At 38.2% G+C, this 25,827-nt stretch overlaps 1 protein-coding gene across 1 annotated transcript in view; it reads left to right on the plus strand.

The window, feature by feature from the left end:
- Positions 1-1,914: 1,914 nt before the first annotated feature.
- LOC127956746 (ras-related protein Rap-1b) overlaps positions 1,915-25,827 on the plus strand; it is a 49,428-nt gene continuing 25,515 nt past the window's right edge. The window contains exon 1 of the mRNA XM_052554922.1: positions 1,915-2,061. The gene's annotated coding sequence lies outside the window, so the exon portion shown is untranslated. The remainder of the gene's footprint in view (positions 2,062-25,827) is intronic.

Here is a 25,827-nt window from a genome sequence, read left to right on the forward strand (position 1 = left end):
TAAGGACCCCACCGAAAGAAGACATCTCAGCCCTCATGTAGCTCAGGGCCACATGACTGCTGGCAGAGGTTAGGGGATGCTAGTCCACAGCAGGGAGTGGGCCTGCATTCCTGATGCCAGAGAGCATACTTGGCATTCCTGGCTTCTCCTAGTTGCTCTCAATGAGCCATTTGACTGGCGCTGAGGATTTTTCCCCCAGAGTGGCAGAGTCAGCCTCTGACGGATGAGAGTTGCTGCTCTGGAGAATAGGAGACCATTCATGCCATACTGGGATTAGAATGATGCCATTGAAATAGCATGCACCACGGAAAATGTTGAAAAGTGCCACGACTCAATTCAGTGTGATTTGGTTTGTTTTTAGATGGTCACATCCAAATGAAGCATTGCATAAATTTGTAGAAACAAAAATAAGCAAAATGATCTATTTTCTGTAAAGTGATATGACTTAATTGAGTGGGGTGTTGTTTTTATTGTTGTTTTTATTATTATGGTCAAAATATTGCATAGATGTACACTGACCAAATAGCAGTGAAATATATAGATTTTTTAGTATTTGGGTGCAATCTTTCAAATCAGTTTGAATTAGTTAGAATCTTTGTCACTAAATATGTCTGTAATTCAATATGGGACCACCAGATACAAAAATTATATCACATGCGTTTTAGAAATAATAAGAAATCTTGCATTCAGTGAAAGAAAACATTGCCATTGATATTGCATATGCCCGTAGCCAGCTTCCGGACCTTGGTAAACTTTTCATGGTCAAAAATCTAATTTTCACTAAATGACAGCTCTGCAGTTTAAAGCTCCTCATATGAGTGTCTGCAAGTATTAAGTTTAGACCATTTTCAAGAATGTTTAGCGCCTGTGGTATGTAAATGAGATCTGCTTTATGCTAGCGGAGTGAATGAGAGGGTTGTGAATGAAGGCGCGGGCGCCAATTTCAATTTATCAAACCCAATTATTATAAGCGTCTTTTAACATGTTTTTTTTTTTTACTTAGTTTGACACTTTAGAAAGTTAACGGAGAAGGAAGTTGCTGTTTAGAGTTAGATACATATTTATCTTGCCTTATTTACAAAAGATTATGGTTTATGTAATTTTCAGTTTTTATTTGTTTTCATAGCAATATGTTATTGCTGACAGGCTACCACATTCAGTAAGGCAAAAAAGTTAATAAATTATAATAACATTATCTGTCAGAAACGTTATCAATGTTGTCAAAACAGTACAATATATCATTAGTGCAGAGATCTGTAGAAGGTCACTAAAAATAAATAAAATGCAAGCACCAGCTATGAATAAGCTGACTTCACAAAGTCATGCTAACAACATTCATTAGAGCTATAAAGTTAGCCATGGTTATTAATGAAAACTATATCAATAATAGTCATACGTATTGTTGAATGAATAACAAACAACTGTACACCTCTAGTAATGATATAATTTAACAGTGCTTATTCCTCCAAAATAGAAAAAGATTCAGAAACCTCTAGATGTCCGTCTCTTTTAAAGTGTTTAATGAGTAGACTATGTGGGTATATTTTAGCACAATTCTTAACCCCACACCAGATCCACCATAATTGGAATATAAAGGAAAGTGAGTAATAATTACGTTTAAAATCAGTAAAGAAACTACTAGATTCTTTTTTATTACTATCCTTGTAATATCTTGACATAAATCCTTGACATGTACCATTGTTGAAGTATCTTGGGATACTAGCAACATGGTATTATTACCATTGGATACAATCGCTGTACCATGATGCCACTAGAGTACTATTTTCTCCCTCAGCATTCTTTCCCTATCTTGTACTGTAGGTACTGTACATATCCATCGACACTGTCACTTCCATGTGCCACATTTAGCAGCGCTCGTTCTCCGTTTCGCTCGGTTGTAGGCAGAGCTCAGGAGCGCGCGGCGCGGTGCTGAAACCGAGGCTGTAACGTCATGCTCGACTCTAAACCTCACCCACCCTCCCAGAGGCGAGCAGCTCTTTCACACGCACAGGCACAGGCGCAGACGGACTCACTGACTGGCTGGAGCTGGAGCGGATTGCTGTAAGTATCGCATTTGCGCGAGATTCTGTGGCTTCACAGTCGTATCGGCGCGTGTATTTCGCGGGAACTGTGAGGGGATTATGATGTCACCGTTTGATTGATACATTGTAGCGGCCGAACGGCGGAATGTTACAATGTTGCAAAGCAGACCGGCACAAGGGTTTGCGGAAGAGCAGCTCAGATGTCTAGAATATGGCGGAGCTGGAGTCAAACAATTCAACTCCTTAGATTTACCAGACTCGGTTTAGTGGCGAAAATGGTCGCCGGGAACTTTGTGTTGAAGCGCGCGAGGTTTGCGTTGCTCTGTCGCGTGAAGAATGGCGTTTTCTGTTGTCTCATGTCCACGGCACTGTGGAAGTTATAGCGGAAATGGAAAAGTTGTACGAATGAGTAGTTTAACGAAGCACGGATTATCGGCTTATAACCGTCAAAGCTGCATTTTTCGACACCGTTTACGTAAAGAGATGCAAAGGAGTGTCAGGCATCGTGATAAAAGGCACATTTAGCACCTTCTAACGCAGTCTTTCCTTCTAGATTTGACTGATTACCGGCCCCGCCTAGTTCTGTTCTGTTCCTCAGTCGAGGGAGATGACGAGTTCATTCAAGAAGAATTGGAGAAAATGAGACTAGGTTTTCTTTCACGGTGGAGTGACTGTCAGTTCACTTAGGAATACTTTGCACTCCTGCTTTTCAGGGTTACGGAAAGAGAAATATATATAAATAATGTGTTGCAGCCCACTTCATAGACATCACAGGGCCTTTATAGACTACTAGTTGTATGTGACATTTTGAATATTGTCTTCTGTGAAGAGATGTGAGGCTGAAGTCTCTCAAAGAGGTTGTTAAAGAAGATCCTGTTGCTTCTTCATGTATTTTTAATGGCTTGATCTTTAATGATGGGGCTCTTGTCAAATTATAACAGTCTTTCTCCAAAGGTGTCTCTACACAGCCTGCTTTGAGGTGGCTTTGTGTCTGCTATAAAGTCTGTGTGGAAATGCCATGTCACATAAATAACTGCTAATAATAAAATATGCCGATTAAAATAAAATATTTTAGATTCCCCTTAAGCTCATCGTATCTGCATCTGAATGCAGCATCAGTGCAGCCTTAAGGTGCGGTCACTTTTACCATTTGTCTGCCATTTTTATGGATGGAATCTAGTCGTTTCATTGGGAATTCTCACGATTGTTTGCGATGGGGAGTCTGGTGTGATGGTGGAAGTTGGTCCACCAAATGGCCACACTCACCAACAGAATACTGCTCGGTTTGACAGTGACTTCAATATGAGCTACGCTTCATAAATGGCTATGCTATTGATGTGGAATACTTGGAATTTCTGTGACACCTTTCCACTGTAAAATGGTATAAAACTCCATTTTAGGCTTTGTGGAATTTGTTTAGGTTTTTGTTTGCTGCAACATGTATGACAACTTGTGCACCCGCCTATCGATTGAACACCATTTCCTGTTTTGGAGGGGGTCTTGAGCAAACACTTGTCATTCCCAATCACAGAAAAGTAGGCAGCAATATATCTGTCACTGCCAAAGGAAGATAAGTGTAAGTACACTCTTACATTTCCTCTGTCAAATACTTTTGTCAGTTCACTAACTTCGTGTGAAATATGAAATAACAGAGTCATTGCTTTGTTTTTGTATCTTCTTTGTTTTCTGTTTACCTGTAATTTATACATGTATACATACAGGTCCGAATTCTAAAATTGAGAAGCCAGGCTTGTTACCATACCAGTACTTAGCATATATATATCTTTTTTGGAGCTTTGGGTCGGGACGACCTCACCCTAGTGGGGTCTGACCCCAATCCTGTCCCTCTTAGAGCAAGAGGAAGGAAACCCCTGTGATAGTGTGTCCTCTTGGGCACAGAGGAATGCCGGTCTGTAGGCTCTGTTGAAAATAACAAAATGAAGAGATGTGGACTTCCTTTCAAAGAAAGCTGTCCACCGTTTGAACACCCTTTAAAAATCTGGGTTGGGTCCTGGAGGAAAAGTCTGTATTTAGAGCCACGTCTGCTATGATGTGTCGATTTCAGGTATCGCTTTCATGTAGTTCCTAGTTGTTTTGTATAATTATAGTCGCGATTGTCGCGGTTGACAGTGTGGTTCTTGCTTTGAGCTGTATCAGAACTTCCCAGCAGCGTTCTTGTGGGAGTCAAACTGTATGCAAACAAACACAGGGTCTTTCAGGGAAGCAAATATCTCTTTGACTTTGTAAATGGCAGTTCTAATACAGCTGTCGGGACTGATTCCTCTGGAGGGCTATGTCGGAATAACCAGCCTGCTAGTCTGAATTGTGCTCGCCATTCTTCTAGTGTCACTATATTATGGGTCTTTGACTGGTGTATATGTATGTGTGTGTGTGTGTGTGTATATGTGTATATATATATATATATATGTATATAATATAATGGTTGATTGTGGGTTTTTCAATTTCAGATCCTTAAACTGTACCTCTTGAGCCCGTTACTGAATATTGAGACTTGAGAACAGCTATGACATTAGTAAGCGCTGTGGTTTCCCACCAAGGCTTTGACATTTGACTAGGAAACAGAATCGCGTTTTGAAGCCAATGGGTAATGAGATGACAAAACATTAACTGCCAGCTGTCGGTAACTGTTGAGACTTTTAGAGGAACCAACTGAGCAGAAAGGAAAGGAGATGCTCTGGAGAGGAAGAGCATGATAGTCCGGGGAAAAGAAGGCTGTTGGTGTTCCTCAGTAAATTGGACCACTTCCTCTTTAGGCCAAAGGGCCTCATGAAACCTGGTGGCCTTGTCACGCCTTCCTTCCTCCTTAGAAGTCATGTGATTGTGCGAGACTAAGTGAGTGTATAGATAGCTGTGGGTTTGATACTGTAAATATACTTTGTTTTCAGCAGGTATCAAGTGGATGATCTCAGTGTAAGAAATCAGAATTGGCTCTCAAGTTGTTTCCAAGGGTTACCGAGCTAATGTGGCTCAGCTTGACGTTCACGTTTTCTTACGCTAATCCCAAAGCAATTCCTCCATCTATTCCCACACATAATTTTCCTCATTTAAGCATGTAAGCCATGACTGATGACTGTGGCAGCTGTTTGTGACTTGCAAGATTGGGGCCTTTTTTGAGTCTATGATCTAGAAATATACATTTGAATGACGCCTTTGGTCATATTGAAATTCAGATATTTGTTGTTGCTTTATGTGTTCGCTGATGTTGAAAAATGATTTTTTTTTTCTTGAAAGAAAATGGTGCTTTTATTCAACAAAGATGCACTGCATTGATAAAGTATCAATTTGTCTCTGAAGACAGTGAATACATTAATAATGTTATACAAGATTTATTTCAAATAAATACTATTCAAAAAATGTATCATGATTTCCACAAAAATATTACGCAGCACAATAATGACGCTGACACAGACACTGAGGACTTGAGTAATGGCTTCTGAAAATCACAGGAAATTACATTTTAAAATATGTTGAAATAGTAAAGATGTATTTTAAATTGTAATAGTCTCTCAATATTTATGTTAAATAAATGCAGCAGTGTAAGAAATTTAAAAATAAAAAAGACATTAAAAACATATTACTGATCCCAAACTTTTGAACAGGAGAGTGTTATTTTAAAGCCATATTAAATATGGTTTATGTAGGCCTACATATTGTTTCTGAAATGGCTTAAGTCTCTATACATTTCATGGGCAAACTGCCAAAATAAATGCGAGTTTTTGAGCATTACATAAAAAAAAAAAAACTCGCTGAACTGATTGTCTTATGTCTAAAAGTGCTTTATTTCAGGATTGATGCAAGGCCAGGAATAGCCTTAAAATAAATATAAATTGGAAAAGGCATAGTGAAATCATCCATATGTTTGAAATGTTATTTAATGCACATCAGTAGTAGATTTACAACCCAGCATTTATGATGAGGCTGAGATCTGATTTAGAAATGCACAATGAAATGGTTTGAGCAACAAGTTCATGAAGAGGCATTGCTCATTTGACTGCAGAAAATTATGTGTCTGAGTTTGTGTGTGTGTGTGTATAAACGCATCCCTGGGGTCTATATGCTGTAGTCAGTCAGACGTCAGATGCCCTGCCATGTGTTGACATTTGACACTAGAATTTGGGCTGAGTTCTCATTGATCTCGTCTCCCGTTGCTCCTTTTCCTTCCATAATCTGCCTCCCAACTTGTTGTTTTCCAGTCTCTAAGCAGCTTACTGGTTTTTTAGCAATAGAAATCGTGCTATTGCCTTAGTCTTCGTGACATTGCTTTGACAAGGGATGTTTGACACCCCTGCCCTTTGAGGTAGTCTTCATAATTGTTGTGTGCATCAGTTGCCTTGTAGTTTAGTGTAACTAGATCAGAAGTGACTTGTATGACTTTCTTCTTTAAAACACAAAAGGAGATGCTTTGCAGAATGTTAATGCTGTTCTTTAGTGTACAATGACAGTGAATGGTGACAAAAAATTGGTCAAACTCTGAAATTGAGAGAAAAGTAACATCACACCAAGCTGAATGTTGAATAAATATTGTGTTTGCTATGGCATTGTTGCATAAAACCCCTTTTAGATCCTTTATTTTTAAAAGTGTGTGAGCTATTGTTTTAAAATTTTCATGGTGCTATTTTTGCAGCTTGGTCGCCATTCACAGTTATCGTATGGAAAAGAGCAACATGAACATCCTGCCTAAAACTTTTTTTTTTTTTTTTTTTTGTCCGCGAAAATAGATGTTGTAATGACATGAGAGTGAGTAAATTGTGACAGAATTTGCATTTTCTGTTTCTGCGAACAGAAATCGAGACCATGCTGGTTGAGAGTATATGAGAAAAAGAGCAGTTGTTCACTTTGGTAAATCATTTTAGATCCCCCCACCGATTCGTTGCATCAGTAGGAAATGTCTAAATGTGAAACCGTGATTGCTACTCCATGTTTGTTTTCACTCATTCTCCTTGACAAGCTTGCTTGACATGCAAATAACATGTTGGGCTTCAACACAGGTTTTTGACAGGGCCAGTTAAAACTGCATCATTTACCAAAACAAAAGCCTTTTCTATCTGTTACGTGGGCCACTGAATCTTTTGAACCCTTTAAATGTTCTTGATCGTCAACAATGTTGTCTCATTCATAATCATTGCTCATAATAAGCCTTTTGTGTGTTAGTAAGTCTAAGTTCTCAACACAATAGATTTATTTTTTGAACCGGTTAAAAAAAACAATTAATGGCAAGCAGTGAGCCAGATTGCTTTGTTTTTATAATTTTTTATTTATTTCAGACTGTCTCTGATGTAATGGCTTGTGCTTGTTCCAAGAGTTGATTACATGGTTTCATCCAGATTTGAGTAAGAAAAAGAGCGGTGTAAAAAACACAACAAATACTATGTTTGTTTTCTGCCCTGCTATGGTGGTTTGTGTTTATTACAGACAAGAGACCAGTTTATGTAGTCATTACCACTAGATTGTGTTGCTTTGACACAGATTTACTGCAGGCTATGAGTTTGCCATGCTAATAATGATAGCATGTCTGTAGCCGGCTGCTAGCTGAGATGATAATAACTTTGCTGGATGGTTATTGGCTCCATCCTGACTGCAGTAGCACCTTTTGGCTCTGAGTTTAGCCAAGTCTGGCGTATCTCTCACCTCTAGACTTATCTGCCACAACTCAACTGGGGTTCAATTTTGTATGGGGATGATTCACTTCATGGCGGATATACTATATGTTTTTACTGACTGGTTCTAAGTGCTATTAAACATTCATTTATATTTTAGAAACTTGGCATTGCCTGATAAATTGGCTCGAGACTTCCTGTTGCTGTCACTTTCATAAAGATCAAATCTTCATGATCATAAAAGCATTTGAAGAAGGTTTTTGTCAGAGCCCGTGTCAGTCTTAAAGGGGTCATATAATGCAACATGCACTTTTACAAGTTGTTTTAACTGAAATGTGTGTTGGCAGTGTGTGTGTACACAACCACCCTATAATGATAAAAATCCACCAAGTGTTTTTTCTGTAATCTCTTTAAATGTTTTCAACTTTCTCAAATCGACTAGTCTGACCGTGTGACGTCACACAGTCGGAGGCCCCTCCCCCGATTGTTTGATTGACAGCAGCGCTTCAGCACACACTGGACTTGTGTCTTACCTCAGACCCGCCCTGAGTGAACCATCATCAGGCCGAGATGCAGACTATCATGACTCCTTAGTGATTGAGGTGTTTTGTTGTTGGATGTAATAATGAACATAGCAGTAGTCATTTACTCCTGAAATCTGAGCGACTGAAATCGCAGAGGATTAACTTGCGTTTGGAGAAATGAAAGAAATGTGCCCTTGATCTACATAAATGTGTTTGTTCGCGCGAATCCTTCATGATCCAGCCTCCAGCAGTGAGTATAATGTATTTGAATGAATTATTGCAAATCGCCTTTTCTAATAATGTGCTAATTAGCAAGTTTCAATATGAATGTGGCCAAAGTCCTTTCAGGCAAGTCGTGCCACTCGGCCACCATCTTGGCAACGCCTCCGGGCAGCTATTTCAGACTAACAAGACCAGGCTTCTATCTAAATGAATGGGCAGAGAGTCAGAACTGCACTTTCACTGGTCACCGGGACATAAAAACTGCATGCATAGAAACAGCAGTAAAATATGATAAAAATCGCTGAAAAGGTTTGATGACTTTGCCCCAAAATAAGTTTTAAAATGCCTTTTTCCACAAAGGTTATACTTTTACTACGCATGTGCAAAGGTTCCTCAACTGTGCACATATGTCAGTGGAACCAGACGATAGGCTTAAATGTTTCCCGGCTTGACTGTTAAAAGCAGATGATTGGCTTTCCAGCGGGAGGGGCGGGACATGTGCACACAACCGCCATCTTTGCTGTTATGGTTTTCTTTATATAGTTGTATTGAGGAAGTGGCATGTCTCTTATAAATTGTCTCTGATGTGGCTAAAGTAAACAGTCTCTCAGAGAGCAGATCAGAAGAGGGGGGCGGAGTCAGCAGAGCTCATTAGCATCAAAGGAGAATCCCACAAACCAGCCTGTTTTGAAAAGAGCTGTTTTTGACGGTAAATAAAGGTGTTTTTTTACACTAACATTGAGAAATTTTAAACTAACTGTTACAGATTTTTCATTAAGACCCTAAAGAATCATATCAACTTGTGGAAAATGGGCATTATATGACCCCTTTAATTTTGACATTACTATTCATTTTGTTATGGGTTCAAAATATTGGAAATCAGTCTACTGCCATCAGTCAGTCTCTCTCTTTCTATAGATAGATAGATAGATAGATATACATACACACACTATACATAATGTAAAAAAAAATACAAACTAAAATCAATGATACATGTGATTTTAGGCATCACAATATTATAAGGTACACTGTGAATTTTTTTTTCACCAGTCTTTAAGGATTTGTGCTTAGATTTGTCCTAAACATCACCAGAGTGCAAAAACCATTGCTTTCTGTGGCACACATTTCTAGAAAGGCTGAGAGTTAGCCTAAAAGTTTAAACCGACGTCAAAATACGCATTATGTTTGTGTGTTCCCATTTACTGAGAGAAGTTACTCCTACTGTAAAACCTGTGAAAGCTTCAAGAGTGTGTTTTATTTATGGCACTGTAGTGAAGAGCTTTTGCTCAAAGGATCCCATTGCTGAGAAATAAATAACACGGGCCGTATGATCTCCTGATGTGTTTCGTTTTGGTGCTTTTCTTCAGGGACATGGGAAACACTTTTGACAGAACCTGGCACACAAAGCCCAGCTTATAGGATTCCAAGGACCCCATAATCACAGTGGATATAGACTGGTTTCTTAGCATTTATGGCGGTTTAGGGCCTGCTGAGTTTATGGGGTTACAGGTTACCTTTCAACCTCATTGAAGTAATGGATTGTGGGAAATTTCAAATGTGATAAGGAAGGGGTTGAAGAATTCCTGTGTTGAAGGCTGGTTTAATAGAGTCTTTGTGGAGTTCTCAGCTCACTACAACCCTTTTAATAGAGTAAATTAAAGCATTCCAGTCATAGATATATGAGACCATTAGTGAAGTACTCGGAAGTGGAAGGTTTTTTTTTTTTTTTTTCAGAGAAGCTATTGGTACAGAAATTACTCTCTTTCGTAAAGAAAATCAAAATGCAGGATATTGAGAAATTAATTAATAATTATAAGAGATTAGCTTTAGCAAGTTTAAAACAAAGATGTTAAAAAAATACTTTCTTGTCACAAAGCTCCGAGATGCAGTGTAGTCTGAGTTTGTCATGTTCCCAAGTGGATTACAAAATTTTTTAAATTTAAAAAAAAAAAAAAACTTTTATATGTGACCGTTTTATACAAAAATAGATATTTAAAATAAACTACATAAAATATGGAAAAATATACATTTAGATAAAAGAGACTATTTTTGTATTTTTTTTTTTTTGCATTGTTGTTTTTTTTTCTTGTAATAATACGAATGACTATTATAACTGTTTTTCTAAATATTTTATATTCCATATATTTTTTTTTTATTAAATTATTATTTTCATATATTTGATTAGATATTGTATATAATTGTGTGAAATGCACACAATTAAAAGTCCTTAATGCTGAGCCTTGGTTTCTTATAGCAGCAGTTCTCATTAAAATGTGGCCTTGATTATAGATATGTTTGAAGGCATACACTTGTAGATTTGGTATTTGGTTAATCCAGTCTGCTGCTCTGATTTGTGGCTGTCAGCTCAGGCCAGTTGTTGTTTTGTGTGGCTCTCTAAATAGACGTCCTTAAACAGCTCTGTGGATTGAAATTAATCCCAACATCTTCAGATAGACCCAGGGACTGTGTTTAGTGCTCTACTGTAGAGCTCTCATGTATCATCTGCATGTTCGTGACCCATTCATGTGCATATGAGTCTCTCTGTTTGCACATTTGCACATCTTTTGAACACCGATCCCTTTTATGTTTGAAGATGCCTTTTTTTTTTTTTTTTTTTTTTCTATCTCCAATGAGTATCGCGTTCATCTCTCCCGGGATGTGCGCACGCTCTTACGTATATTTGCATACGAGTATTCACCTATTTGTGCGATGCTGCATTCTGTGTTTTACCTTCCGCTTGCCTCTCTTGTCGAAATATTAGTTGACTTTTCTAAGGAGTGACATGTTCAGACTCCCTCCGATAAATCCCGTGGGAGAACGTGGTGCTTCTCTCCAACGCTCCTCAGAATAGCAAAGCTAACCACCCCTGCAGATCCCAGCAGTCTGTTCAGCTCCGAGAAAAGAAAGCCGCCAGGCACCAGCAGGCACGTGAAATCCCGGCAGGCCGACTGTCTTCCCTCTGCTGTCCTCCTAATTCCATTTGCACTGGAATTGACTGAATGACTTTGTTTGCTATAAACATTGTTTTTCTTAGCTTGATATATTCAAGCAGAAAGCTATTATAGTTTAATTATCCATGTTCCGGGGACCATAAATGTTATTGATTTGGACCTACATTTTGACCATAATTAGCTTAAAGATTGCTGTTTATTACTGCACTTTTGTATGCAATAGCTGACACGACACTTCCTCTTTGCAGAGGGATTTCCCTCTGGGTGTGGAATTTTACTGATGTGTCAGGGCAAAACACCCATTAAAACTAGGGGGAACACTTGTATTTTTTTGTTTTTATATAAAAGTTTTGACCATCGTTTGACCAAAAAAAAAAAAAAATCGTAGCTGGCCGCATACAACAATGATGTTTTAAAGTTGCCTCCTATGGCTAGTGCAGACTTGCCTGTCTTTAAGTACTACTGGTGAATGTTAAATTCAGGCTCATCAGAATGCACCCACAGCTGATGTGGATCCTTTCTTGGTTTGTTTTGAACGGTGTCATTTTTCAGCCAATTCGTTTATTGATTACTCAACACTTTGCTGAGCAGAGTGTACTGTAGACTCTACATTTCCAAATTAACCTGATTGATCGTTTCCTTTTACCTTCAGATTTTCCAGGTATAGATCTGTCTTGACCCTGATGAGGTGTATAGCTACCAAGTATCAAATGGAGTTCTGGAGCTCCTCCCTCAAACCAGACTCCAATTCTGATTGGTTGCTGGATCATATCAGTATCTCTTTATTAGTGGCGCATAATTGTTAAGGTTGTTATAAGGAACTTTTTTTGTCAAGGCATAATGGTAAAAGTACTTATAAACTATTTTTTTCAAGTTTATCACGTTTGATTTTTCAAACTTTCACAAAGTTTTTGAGAAAGATGTTTTGTTGCCAATATATTCAACATACACGCATTGGAAAAATGTGCCTCTACCTAATTTAATGCATACCTATTATGTACAATTTGGGGAATTTTTCAGTTGAAATTAACACTATTGACGTTAAGACTCCAACAACTATTACTCCTTTTCACAAAAAAATATATATTTATTAATAAGGACTTATTTTCAACATTTAAAAAATACTTTTACCTTGATGCATAATTTGTAAAATAAAACATTTTGGTGTTTGCATCACATAACTAGATCCATATGAATGATTTTATGATTTGGTAAACTTGCTCGATAGCTCACCTGGTACAGCATTTCACATGGGTGGGAGTCCAGTAAAACATAACTCTAACGCTAAACGAGCACAGAGTTGCAAAAATGGAATGGCTGCTTTAGCAAATGTTTGTCAATTTTGTTAACATCTTTTTAGGGCAGGTGGTGTTTTATTCTCCAATGGTTTGTAATATTTTAGTGCGATTTAAGTAAATTGGCGATGTAATAACATTGGAAGGTTTGCTGTCATCTAGGGGTGTGACGGTTAGTATATAACCGTGAGACCGGCGGTTATAGTTGAACACCGTCATTAGAACTTTATAACCATATAGAACATCACCAATTCAAAGTTTATATGTAGAAGCCAATGAACCTTCCTTGGAAAACAGACGATTAAAGTTGGCCTTACAATATGCAATCAAATTAAAAACAAATAAAGGAAATCCAGCACATCCGGCAGTTTTTACAGTCCAGTATTCAATAATGTATGAAAGAAAACCAAATCATATTCGTCCATTTGGTCTACGTATAAAACCTCATCTGGAAAATCTCAAAGTAGATTTAAACATCTTGGAACAAACCCACTTTTGCAAAATTCCCCCTTGGGATATCAAAAAACCCTTTATTTTGTTGGATTTATCAAAGAATCAAAAATCGGAAACACATCCAAATGATTATCAGCTACAATTTTTAGAAATAAGAGATATGTATCCTCAGTATACTCTAATATACACAGATGGATCCAAATCTGGAAACCAGGTAGCGGCAGCTTTTGCAACGAATGAAGTACATCAAGGTATACGTATTCCAGATCAAAGTTCAATCTTCACTGCAGAAGCAAATGCTTTATTGCTGGCATTAAAATTTATTGAAACTTCTTCACAAAAGAAATTCTTAATAATGACTGACTCAAAATCATGCCTGGATTCACTGGAAAGTTTGAAAACTGATCATCCAACAGTAGTCAAGATCTTCGTTAAATTATCAATGCTCAAATCAAAGGCTTTTAGCATCTACTTTTGCTGGGTACCTGGACACGCAGGAATTGCTGGAAATGAGAAAGCAGACAGTGCAGCAAAAGAAGCACTATCCGCAGAATTAGTAAATAGTTTTATACCTTTTACAGACTTAAAACAAACGATAAATGAATACATCAGAAATAAATGGCAATCAGAATGGGATCAATGTCTAAATAATAAGTTGCATGAAATAAATCCTGATGTGAAGAAAAAACTTAACCTCTGTTTTGAGAATCGTTGGAATCAAGTCATCTATACACGATGCAGAATAGGACATTCAAAAATTACACATAAATTTTTACTCTTAGGAGAAAATCCTCCAAAATGTTCATTTTGTCAGAATTCATTGTCCATTAAACATATCCTTCTAGATTGTATTACATCTGCCCCTGTGAGAAACCTTTTTTATTCCGTTGATACTTTTGGAAAAATTTTTAATCAAGTGAATCCGAACATGGTCCTAAGATTTCTAGAGGAAATAAATGTAAAACATCTTTTATAGCCTTCCTTTGATTGGTTGTATCTTATTCTCGCCATGAATATAGCCTTAGAAGCTGGTATGGCGTTTAAAAGAAAAGAAAGAAAGAAAGAAAGAACTTTATAACCGCCAAAACCGTGTCACTAAAATATTTTTTTACAAACATTTTTTATCAAAAATTATTTTCATTTTTTAGATAGGATCATCAGATGCGCAATATATCGGGAGACATGGTTTTTACCACTTAATGAAATTTTGTAAATCGTCAGACATGATATTTACCACTTCATTAAATTTTGCTTTGTAGAAAACCTTTCTTAAAAACGAATTTCGTTTTGAACAAATTTTATCTTAATTTTAATAGATGTTTCATCAACCAATTGCATGTATTTTAATAAATAAAAGCAAATATAGCAGACAATGATAACCGTGACATGGAAGCACCAGCGCGCCGCGTTCACTTGCACTGCACTGTGAACTAGAGCGCATCTCATTGTAAACGAAACTCAGCGTAGGCCTATGCCTCATACTCTAGCATTAAATATTTTTGCTGCATCCTTTCCAGAACAGACAATGGCATTTTTTTATTTTTTTTGCGGCTCGCATCAGCAAAGCATAGACCGCAAAACAATCATCGGATGGCGGGCGGGTGCGGCTTTGAAATTTGCTCAAAAAACTTTGGCGCGGATGATGAGTTTTGTGACAGATCTCCTTAATAAACGGAGGTCTGAAATCTCTGCCCCTTTACCGATCAGAGCGCGCGCTGAAACGGAGTTAACCCGCTATCTCCAAGATCAACCAATTGACTTTACGGCAGATCCACTAGCATGGTGGCGAGACAATATGAAACAAAATGAAACACGCTATCCACCAACCCCCCCCCCCCCCCCCCGACGGTTGTGTTATGAACCGTCACATCTGACTCACGTCATAACCGTCATCACCAATTCTGAAACCGGCACACCCCTACTGTCATCTGTTTTAGATAAAACTGAATGTGGTTTTAGGGCCACTAACTGGACTTTTCACTTTGTTTACTGCTTTTTTTCTGTATTTTAGGTTCTGACAAGATTATATTTTTGTTGTTTTTTGACCTATGAATTGATTCTTGGGTCAAGTGCTCTACCTCAAAACTCTTAAAGTTCTTCAGCATTATCCCCCCCCCCCCCCTTTGAAACAGACAGTCAGGGTAGAATTAAAGTTCAATCCTCTTCATCTGCCTTGGACAGTATATGGCACAGTGGGTGTTCACTTAATCAGAGTGGAGGGAAATGTCAGTGAAGAATGTCAGTCTTCTGAAATGGAATGGCCGTGGCCTAGGTTCTGAGATGGGGGTGTGGCCTGAGGTTGGGTGGGTGTGGTCTGTTATAAGACAAGGTGGGTGTGTTCATAGATTAGGTGAGTGTGGGTCTAGATCCTTAATATTACACATCTCCATCACAGCTGCAGTGTTTTTTCCCTGTGCTTTTGTGAGGCATTGCAGTTCACCAGTAATATGTGCTAAAGGTTTAAGCAGTTAACTTAGTTTCTCTAGAGAGGGAACTGAGAGTAAAGTGGCGTGATTATATGCCTCAGCCCAGTGCTTAATTTAGCTACAAGCACTTCGATGTCTGACAGATATCTTAAACTGTGTCTAGGGACTGAGTGATGCTAGTCAGCTAAAATGCAGATTAAAGTTTAATAAACATCTCATGGATTGTTGATGGGATGTTCGGAAGGATTTAAAATGTAGTTCACCCAAAAATGAATATTCTGACATTATTTACTCATCTTTATGTTGTGCCAAACCTGCATTGACCTGAATTTTAACTGTGAAGCACAAAAAAAGAGATATTTAATAGATTGTGACCCTAAAAAATGAACCACAAAAGGTGATTCATAATATGAAGTCTTCTAAAGCTATATGAAAGCTTTCGGTGAATAACAAACCACATTTTTTGTCCCCCCAATCTATTGTAGCCTACTTGTGCATTTTCAAACTAGCCTGTCATGAGACATGACCGATAGCCTAAAATATTTTGGTATCGTTTATGTAAGATATGGTGCAATTTTTAGTGTTTTTTTTAACGGTATAAAGTTTAGTCATTTTCTTTATTCTAAATTTACAAATAACACAATTTTGCGAGGTAATTATTATTGTTTTTTTTTCCAAAGTTGGCCTTAATTTAAGCACCACAATTTTTTCATGCTTTGTCAGACAAAAGCCATGTGTTTCAAGAAGAAAGAAACAAAGATTTTTCGATGTGAGGGGATGTTAATTTTGTAGTGTACTGCCTCTTTGAAAAAAAAATGAGTCAAGGGAGAAATGTTGTGTGAAATGCAAACTAATGTATGAAGCTTCCATTAGCCTGAGCATTTCATTTGAAACGTAAAGAGACTAATTTAAGTACTGACATTAAAAAGCCGTTAATGTCTTTCTCCCTCATCCACAAACACGCAGCATACACACCATCTTGCTTAATTTGTGTTGCCGTTATGCTTTTCTCATGATGGCTGTGTTTTGTAGAGCATGCCAGTCTGCCAGGAGCATATCCACTTACCGAGTTCATCACATTTCTGAGCGGATTCAGGTTTCAGGGTTCCAGATCCGAGAGCAAATGAGTGATCAGTACTCACGAGAGCTTTCTTATGCAAAGAACCGAGAGGTGCTGGTAGTGAATCAGCTCCTGTCTCATGTGCGGTCATGTCCCCTCAGATGACATCACCTGCGGGAGTCGTGCATGCACATGCTCTGCTATGTTTGGCATTCTGCTCACACGCGCATGCCCACGTATGTCAGAAAGATTAAGGAAAAAAGAACCGACCGCTGCAGAGAAATACTGTGCTAGCGGTCCCTGTTTATTCTTCACCACACATTGTCTTTGTCTCCCTCTTTCTCCTCCTCTCGTGTCCCCCGTCTTCAGTCACACACTCTTTAGGTCAGTGTGTTAGACAGCCTGGCCTGCTGCCAGTTGCTGTTGGTGAGGTAAGGACTCATAGATCTGCTCTTGCAGTCTGAAATGGGAAAAATAAACACAATAACCAGAACATAACCCCCCCCCCCCCTCACTCCTCTCGATGCTATGTCAGTTTCTTTTCTAACCAGAAGCATTGCATACTATTTAGTTCTCGCAGAGTATTTTTAAGAGGGGAAATCATGGAAATGGGATTTTTTTTTTTCATCTATAAGTTTACCAAGCACTTATATGGATTTTATTTTTTTTTTCTACATCAGCGTTTTCTTTTTTGGCCTAAATGCCACACTTGGCCCTCCTCTTATCTTCTGACAATTAAACGCCAATAAAGTCGCCAATAATTATTGTTTTTAAGTTATGGCCAATAAACGATAAGTGTCTTATATTGACATTTCTAATTGCAATTAAATAGATCTAATAAGCAAAATAAATTTTTATTTTGTCTCGTATTCAGCAAATGACCTCTTTTACTTCGTGATGCCTGAAGTAAGTGGAGCTCCAAACTGAATGGTATGGTCTTCCATTGATTTCTTAAGGGTATTATTCGAAAGAGGGTCAGAAAGGGTTTAAAATGATCAGGTAAAACTAAATGAATGCTGTTATTGATCTCAGAAACCCCGACTAACATTTATAAGCAGACTTCAGAGGACAAGAAATGCTAAGAGTGGAATGTGACCCTTTTAATGCACACTCAAGCTTACTGGGCAACTCTGTTTCTCTAATGCTTCTCTAAAATAGTTTGGAGCCCAGCATGGAGATGAACCATAAAAGCTGGCTGTTGATTGCAGATGCATTATCTGATGTGTGCTTTGGATTTGGACACTGGGAGTTTCCTTATAAAGACACAAGACAGTGGTTGCATGGGGCTGCTCCTTGATTCTGAGAGGGCGCTGCTTGTGGTTTATTAGACGCAGCTATCTGGTTTCCATAACTGCAGGGAGGCCTGGGAGATGGAAGGGCCTGCTGCCTAATCACAACCAGCAAGAGCTTCCTGACACCCCTCGTCCACGTCAATGTGCAGTGCTGCTCCTCCTGTCAGGCTCAGATGAAGCCCTTAAATCGACCTCAGACCAGCTGCTGCTTTCCCCCGCCCTCTGTTGATTGAGTGTGTATGTGTGTGTATTTAATTTCTTACGCCAAACCACTACCTTCTTTTTCTTCTCCTGCATGTGGCCGCCAGGAGTGTAGGAGCAAATGCTGTAGAGGGTGTATTCGGCATGCATATCCCACATCTGGCAACCCCATGCTTTCGGTTAGGGGCTTAAAGAAGGGGCCTGAAATGTAATGCGCAAGTTTCTCAGCACAAAAATGAACCGATACACGTTGCGTTTATTCTCTTGAATGTAGTTTCGCTAAACAATCTTCTTCTTTTTGGGTGTGTTTGTGTGCAAAGGGAAGTCTAAGTTGACCCACATGACTATTTACTATTGAATGCGTTAATTCACTCTGATGTTGTTATACCTGTTTTGTTCTGTGTTATTTCTAAAAAGAGCAGAAAAGTTTACTGGTATAAGTAAGGACACATCGGAGCAACAGGTCAGTGTCTCAAACATCAAAGTATAAAGTACGTAATGTGTGAGCATTATATTATTTAAATACATTTATTAATGCAGATTTGTACAAATTTTAATGAATGTCCTATGCATTTTGAGAAGGGTATTATTATTATTATTATTATTATTATTTATTTTTTATTTTTTTCAGTTACGTTGATATTGACTTTATTAGGACACGGAAGGAGTAGAATTAAACAATTTATTTAGGCTACATAAATATTTAGAAATTAATTTTAGGCTATATAATCCATACAAAGGAATAATCGTGCACATTTTTTTTCTTTAATGCTCTAAGCTTAAAAAATGAATTGATAATTATTTTAATCGATCGATAGCTCTAATTAGTGCACATGACATTTAAAAAGAATGCATCTTTACTATGTCACTTTTTTTTGTTTTTGAATAATTTATACAGCAGTCATTAGTGATCGTATTCATCTCTCCAAGAATGCAAGGAGCACTGCAGCCTTACTGTAGAGTTGCTCCATAGATACTCCGCTTTACTGTCAGTGCCCAGACTTGTTAGTGGTGAGCACTGGCTTGCTGAGGACTGCATGTAAGTCAGCTGTGGCAGCTCTTCAGTCTCTCTAGTGTAAAACATCTGAACGAAGACATCTTCTCTCTAGAGAGCGTGTGGAGACATGAACATCCCTAGAGCGCATGGGAAAGTTCAGATATTCTGTCGCTTGCTTATCTGTGCACTGTTTAAACACTATAAAATCTGTAAAAATGTGACAAGGGGAAGGAACTCAGCTGTTTGGGTCACTAAAAATGGTTATACTTTATAAGTTGTTGGGAGGTGTGATTCTAGTCTTGTCAAGTGTTCTTGTAAATATGATGTCTGTTCTGTTCATTTAATCGGTAGCCTGGAGAGCGTTTGCAATTTGCCACATTTTAAAGTTGGGATGTAATGGAACTGGCAACATATCTTTTCTTCCATGTTGTGAGTAAAACTGATCTATCCAGCAGTTATTGATTGGATGGAGGCAGATATTAATGCAAGCTTGTAGCTGATTGTTAGAAATGGGTGAAATTTGAGCTAACTAAATGATTGGAAAAGTCTGTCATCGTGGAAGATTGAGTTAAAGACGTTAACACATTGATTTAGTTACCAAATGTAATTGTTTTTGATTACAAGCTGAAAATAAGGAAACCTGGGTGGATGGTCCATATTAAGATCAATATGATGCATTTAACAAGTAAATAGGGGATTTCCATTTCATGCTGACTTCTGCAGTTATTAGTAGTGCTTTTGAAAAAAATCATCACAGGTTTTTAGTTCTAGAATTGACTTGTATCTATCACTTCTGTTTTATCTGTTGTTGAAAATGGTTTTCATCTTAAAGTGGCGTAGACGTTTTTATTGTGTCCATTTTAGTACATCAAAACAATCCTGACAGTTTCTGACATTAAATTGTGGATGAATTCATGGATGGCTTTGAAAGGGTGACTTTAGTGACAGAAACACAGTTCATCCAGCCTTAGAACGACTTTATAATGCTGAATGGAATGCTTTAATCCAACAATGGTACTCTTTATATCTCTTTTTTAACCCTCCCGAATGCTCATTTTCAAGAGGAATTGTATTTATCCATTTTCCCAACTGGAGTTACATACTTTAGCATATAGAAATGTTTCGGTGTCTAGTCCTGATGTTATTTCTGGTGTGACGAAAAAACAGCCCGAATATTTTCAAGGGTTTCAGTGCTTCCTCAGGCCAGAACCGGCAACGCCCAGGCTCACGAATGGAGGGGGTCCCCCCGGGGGTCTCACTGCGCCTCTCTATGAATCACTCTTCCAGCCCGGGACAAAAGAGATGCGCCCCTGCTCTACATTCCAACGTAGAATTACACAGAGCACAATTCCGTTCCCTCTGGTCTTCTTCTTTGGGCTCAGGGACAGTTTGATACAATATAGCGGGTCGGCCGAGTGGCCTGTGTAAACAACTGCATTCCACATGCGAGGAGAGAGAGAAATGCAGCTTCTCAGGCACGGATCCACCCTGCCTCCTGGCCTGCTTTGATTTAACTCTGCAGCAGGAAGTCCTCGCGCTGCACTGGATTGGAGAGCGACTACAATCAGCTGAATCTGGACTGTGTCTTGTTATCTGTCAGTCTATGCAGTCGTAAAGGGCTCACTCTCTTCCACAGGAATGGGATTTGTGCGGTAGGCGTCATTAGCTTGTTTATCTGTGCTTTGTGTGAATGCTGCGACTTTCTCGTGTGGGAGGTTTGAACCGTGTGGCCGAGATCTATCAGAAGCACGTTTCATAATGAAGTGCAGATAGTGTGCCAAAAGCTTGCTATCTCGGATGTTTCCAAGTTTGAAGGAGATCTAGCGGTAGTTATCTTGAATTCTGCTTCTTTTAAAGAAGCTATAAGTAGCTTTTGTGAGGTCCCTTGAGGTCATGGATCTTATTAAACTGAAGCTGAATATATTGCTGCTGTTGCAACTTGGGCTGGGTAAAAAACGTTTTCTTGTTACAGCCTTTTGCCGAAATGTAATATGAACCTATATTTAAATTTTCATTAAATCTCGGAATTTTGTGCACTACTTTTCAAAGGTTTGTTCAGATGTCTCTTGAGCACCAAATTAGCGTATTAGAATATTTTTTGAAGGATTATGTGAATCTGTAATCTGGAGTAAAGGCTGCTGGAAATCACAGGAATGAATTGCATGTTAAAATATATAATAATATATTAAAAAAATTATAATTTCACAATATTACAGTTTTTACTATACTAACTTTTGAACAATGGTGTATTTAATTGGAAAAGAGATGTTGATTTTTTTTTTTTTTATTATTCTTTCTCCGATAATACGAATTACTATTATGGCCAAACAGCCACTTGACCTTTTTCATGAAACATCAGCAAAAACATTATATGAAAATAATGTGTTCATGCATTCTTATGTAAATTGACAAATGAAATGAAATGTGTCGGTTTATGTAAGAATGTTTTTATGTGTGATTTATGCAGAAAATTCTTCTGCTTGCATTTGGTTAATGAAGAAATAAAATCACATACCAATTCTAGTTAAACTGGGATATTTTCTGCAATGTTTTCCTCTAAATGAACAAAATTTAAATAAATGTAATTTGAATACATAAAAAAATACCACCGTGGACTTCTATGAACATTTCTGAGTGAATGACGCAAGTTAATCATTAAATCGATTCATTAACAGTCTGGAAAAATGGATGTGGAAATTAATCTATCTTCCCAAAACACAATTTTTCTACATCAGTTATCTACTTTAGAGATGCTGTTTAAAAGTTTCTGTTTTAGCTCTCTCATACTAATGAGCATTAAAGTCACACCAATTATTCATGATGATTTTTGCTACTATTATTATTATTTTTTAATATATATATCATAAGTATTTTATATATAATTGCCCAGCCTTAATTGGAACACACAAGCATGTGTTGGGCAATAAATTAGGCATTTATTATTGCTAGCATGTCTTGTTCTCATATAGTGGCGTTTATGCATCAGTTAATCACACTTAAGCTGATAGGATTCATTGCTCTCTGGTTCAGGTTCATTTGGGTTAATGTGTGTGGGATTTTATTTGCCTATAATGGATTATTCTCCCATCAGAGGTGCGCGTTTGGACATTACCCATGTTCACAAATGCCATCTGAGTAATGACAGAGCAATGCCCTTTGACACCAAATCATCTTGTGGCCTGAAACCCTGTGAAGTCATTGAATTTTGATGGAGAAAACCCCATGATAACGGACTTATTGCAGGTATAAGCAGAATACTAGACCTTATGTCTGCTGGGAAACATTCGTTTCTGTGAAGTGCTTATTTTATGGTAATTTAGCATCAGATCCAGTCAAAAGGACAGAAGTATCTCAGCATGACTCAGTAGGTGTCTTTTGGTAGTTTCTCCAGAGCTGAACACTCGTGACGTTATTCTGACACGCAGGGAATGATTTTGGCATTGGGTCCCTGATTCCATGGTCATTTTTGTGACTTCCAGCTTAGTTTGTTCAATCATCTGCTGGTGTCTGCAAACAATGGATTGTTGGTGCCTTAATCCTGTTCGAATGTTTGGAGTAATTCCCAGCCATCAGAAAGATTATCCAAGAACGCAGTCTGGGAAGTGGTTGGGGCATTTGCACTGACAGCGATTTGCATCAATAAAGCAAATGCAAGTCATTCAGTTCCGATAAAAGTTCTCCAGCACAGACTGGTGAAGATACAGTTCAATACATATCAAGGATAATATATAAGAATGATTGGCCATGAAATTTTCTGAATGTTTCTGCATGTTGGTTGCACCCAGTGTAACAAATATAAGTTTATATATATTAACATAGCTTTTATTTTTGTATTTTCAGTTTTCATTTGATTTTAATTTAATTTGAGTATTTTTGTTTGTCATTTAAAAAAAAAATAATAATTTCAGTTTTTAATCTCTTTTTTTCTTTTATTTCAGTCTATTAACCAAATTTACCAAAATTAACCAAAACTATTTGTTACAATAAAATTGATTACACCAAATGATTGTTTTGACAAACAGATGTTTTTTCCTCTTTCTCTTTCTTTAAAATATATTTTTTAACTATTTTCCAAGAACACATACTTAAGAAAAGCGAATTTGTTTTTAAATGAAACAAGGACAGATGTCCACCCTGACTTTGACTTTGCATCCCCAAAAATATTAAAATTAATTTTGATTCAGAAATTATAAACATGTTTATCATAAGAGATCTGTAGTAAAGTAATTTAATTTGATTCAGTTTTGAACAGATTAATAGATCTGGAAAATATATACAGTACATGACCGTACCCTTAGCAGTCACATAAAAAATACTATAAGCAACAAAAAGTAGAGTATCACAATCTGTATATACTTATATGAAATGTTGGCTTAAATTGAATGGGTTAAATTCTCCTCCCTTCTTGAGTTTTTAGTATTTGTGAGTCATAGATTAGTCTTGAGCCTGTCAGAGATCTTCTTGTCTTTGTGTATGATTTATGGATACTGTGTGTTCCTTCCTCCTCTTCTTCTTCTATCTGGCTCGGGGGATCATGTCAGGATCTCTGTGGCCTGATTGTGCCTCACTGAGAAATGACAAATGATGGGTGAGAGGTTGAGGTAAGTCCTGGGAATGGGCTGACGGGGCGATGAGGCCGCAGGTCATTGAAACTCCCCAAATCCCCAAAGCATTGGAGCATATGTTTCTGTCTGAATAGGCAGTGTGCAATATCTCATTCTGACACCAGACTTGACCCATCCACTATTCAGTTCCAAAGTGTGCATTCTGATACCCATTTTAAAAGCACCAGCGGGGACCGTGGAGGTCATGACCGCTGACCTTGCAGAGCCACAAATCATAGAATGGCCTTTTTAGGCGATAGACACAACCTTGGATTCTTGCCTTTGATGGGGAAATAATTTGCTTGATTCTGTTCATCCTTTCCCCTTTCACATTGGATCACGCTCTATTTACACTCAATGATCCAAACCAAAGGTGTCCTGAGAGTCTGTAAGGCCCTGGACTTTTCATGTGAAGGCTGTTTGTAAAACTTCCTGGCTGGATCGAAAGTAACTCTCAAAGTATGTGAACGCAAATGATTTGAGCTATGCATGCTCAGTTTCAACTGCTGATATTATAATAAAGAAAAACAACGACGCCAATAGCTTTATAGGTAGCACTCTGACTTCTAGCACTGTGTGTTTCTTTGGGCGCTGTTGAGCTTTGGGTGTCCCGATCTTATATATATATATATAAAAACAATATGAATACAAAAGAGTGCATTTCATCCCTATTATGGACAACAGGACCACAAGCCTGCAATTCACAATTATCACAATTATCTTTTAATACTCGCTTAAAATATTCCTAAAATTTCTAGCCTTAAAGTGTGATGACGCCAATGTGCTCCCTTCATAAAAAACCCTGTACACTTAAATGGGATTTGGTTTTGTGCTGTGAAGTGGAGATCATTTGTTAATTGGAAACATTTCGTGACTATGGAGCGTACCTGCGCTGTTGCCAACACCCCCTCTTTCTTTTTTGGCACTGTGATGTCACTTTCTCCTTCCTTTTCTCATCAGTGGCTATCAAAAGCATGTGTTACATTAAATTACGTGCCACTTCTTTCTGCTTGATGACTGTGATTTCTAGGGCACTCTAAAGGCAGTGCCATCGCACCTGGGGTGAAAAAGCTGTGTTAATTTAACAGCTGGGGCTGGGCCCACCCGACTTTCTTTTAAATGGGTGTTTTTTAACCCTTTACGAGAGCGGACGAGAGGGTTAATAGCTCCGGATGGCACAGAAGGGGGTCTTTTTATGTGCAATTGCAACTTGGCAGTGGTGATGCCTCTCGTGTATCTCTGCTCCCAGTGGGGATTCACTTTGACTAATTGCTACCTCTGAACCCAAAAGAAACGTGGAGAAGTCAGACAAAAATGGGACAACGGTGCTGATATAAATGGACTAACCTGAGCCATTAATGAAGGGGCATTGAGAAAGCGAAAGTGCTGGGATGATATTAATTCAAGATGAGTTGGTATTTCCAGGGTGTTATAAGGCTTAGCTTAAGCATTAATGCTATTGCTAATGCCTGGTTTTTTGCATTTTGTGTTGTGTGGCCTGTCGCAATGAACCTGAGCTTTACCAATATCTCATCTCCACTTGTTCCCAAACTGTGGCGATTTTCAGGCTTGTGTAGTGAGTCACCGCGTGTGTTTGCGCGGCTGCGTCCTTACACTGCCATGCAAAGGATGCTGCATCTCTTCGCATGGTGTAAGAAATGTCGGGCGATGCTTTTCACAAATGGCAATCTGTTTAGCAACATCATGAGGCCTAGCAATGTAGCTTAGAATATTTCACACTTCAGTTGAAAATCTATGTTCCTAACAAGGTGCAACATGACACATTTCATACTACACTCAAAAGAGAAATACTGTGACGGCAACAAAGTCACAGGAACTTGGAACATATTTGATGATTGATCTTCAGCTATGTAAGGCAGGGATTTGGACAGGTGGGAGTAGTAGTAGTCTTGTAGCTTGTCGTTGTGACAGCATTGCTTATCGTTAAACTCTGATTTAGTTGTTGAAACGGTGTCTAGGTGTGAAATCAAGCAGTACTGATTCTTGTCGACTATTAGTGAGATTGTCGTTTTAGCACTGTGCGCCAACGACCAACGCTTCCCTCTCTACAGTCAGTTGTCTGCCAGAGCCCGAGTTCATGAACGTCACAGCACATTTCCAGCACTCACATGCCGATATGAA

This window comes from Carassius gibelio, chromosome B4, assembly GCF_023724105.1.
Source record: "Carassius gibelio isolate Cgi1373 ecotype wild population from Czech Republic chromosome B4, carGib1.2-hapl.c, whole genome shotgun sequence".
NCBI lineage: Eukaryota > Metazoa > Chordata > Actinopteri > Cypriniformes > Cyprinidae > Carassius > Carassius gibelio.